The sequence below is a fragment of the Meriones unguiculatus genome (genome assembly GCF_030254825.1).
Source record: "Meriones unguiculatus strain TT.TT164.6M chromosome Y unlocalized genomic scaffold, Bangor_MerUng_6.1 ChrY_unordered_Scaffold_23, whole genome shotgun sequence".
In the NCBI taxonomy this organism is placed as follows: Eukaryota; Metazoa; Chordata; class Mammalia; order Rodentia; family Muridae; genus Meriones; species Meriones unguiculatus.
In genome coordinates this window covers 20,172,728-20,174,321 of record NW_026843709.1, presented here as the reverse complement: position 1 = coordinate 20,174,321, position 1,594 = coordinate 20,172,728, and positions in this window count along the sequence as shown.

Below are 1,594 nucleotides of genomic sequence, written 5' to 3'. Positions count from 1 at the left end.
GGTTTTGTTGCCATGGCACTGGCTTCCGCCCTTCTTAACTGATAAACAAGTCCTAGAGCATATGACCGTTATGACTGTTATGACCGTTGGGCAACCGTCATCACGAGCCCAGCCCGGGCGTCATATGGGGTGATGGGTGAGCAGCCAATCAGGGGATGATACGTCATCTCACACCACTCTGGTGTGAGCAGGGTTTATATAAACAGTGCTACTTTGGGGCTCAGGGTCTTCCTCCTATCATCGTTTGACTGCAATAAAGCTTGCTGCAGAAGGATCCTGTTGTCCACGTGCGTTCTTGCTGGCGAGATGACCACGCAGCTTGCAACAATATATACATATATTGTAGAATACATCTAATAAAATCTCTAGACCTACACAAGAAAAGCAACAGAACCAAAAAATTGGAGCACAAGGTTCATTCCTGTGGTCTATACTACAAATAAGTAACACTCATGAAGATGTAGCCCATGGCAGTTAAGTGTCCAAGTGGATTCTATAGAATTGGGAATAGGGACTGCCTCTGACATGAACTGCCTCTGGTTAGAATGATTTTTGATCACCTTCCCCTGAGGCAGAAGCAGCCTTACCAGAACACGGAAGATGATAATGGAGCCACTCCTGCTGAGATCTGATAGATTAGGTTTAGAAGGAAAGAGAGGAAGATGTCCCCTCTCAGTGAATTTGAGGAGTAGCATGCATGAAGGTTGGCGTAAAAAGGTGGGATTGGGAGGGGGGGAATAAGGAGTTTATGGGGGAGGCAAAGTGAATAAAGTGTAATTAATAAAAATTAAAATAAACCCCAAACTTAAAATTTTCTGGTCTCTTAGATTTTCAATTAAAGGCTTTGAATTAAAATGATACTGATATGAAATATACATATATATTTGAACAAGTTGGTGAGGATACATGCCTTTATTTCCAACACAAAGTAAACCCAGATACACTAAATCAGTTAAAAGAAAAAGTGGGGAAGAGCCTTGAACTCATTTGCACAGGAGACAACTTCCTGAACAGAACACCAACAGCACAGGCTCTAAGAGCAACAATCAATAAATGGGGCTTCATTAAACTGAAAAGCTTCTGTAAAGCAAAGGACACCATCATCAAAACAATACGACTGCCTACAGAGTGGGAAAGTATCTTCACCAACCCTTTATCTGACAGAGGGCTAATATCCAGGATATATAAAGAATTAAAGAACCCAAAAAGCAGCAAAGCAAGTAATCCAATTAAAAAAATGGGGAACAGAGCTAAAGAGAGAATTTTTTGTCCAGGAATATCAAATGGCAGAGAAACACTTAAATAAATGCTCAATATCATTAGCTATTAGGGAAATAAAAATCAAAATGACTCTGAGATTTCACCTTACACCCATCAGAATGGCCGAGTTGAAAAACTGTCTCTTGAGAGGCTGTGGAGAAAGGGAAACCCTCCTCCACTGCTGGTGGGAATGTAAACTTGTATAACCACTTTGAAAATCAATCTGATGCTTTCTCAGACAACCATGAATAATGCTTCCTCAAAATCCAGCCATACCACTCCTAGTCATATATCCAAAAGAGGTTCAAGTACACTATAAGGAAGTTTGGCCAAC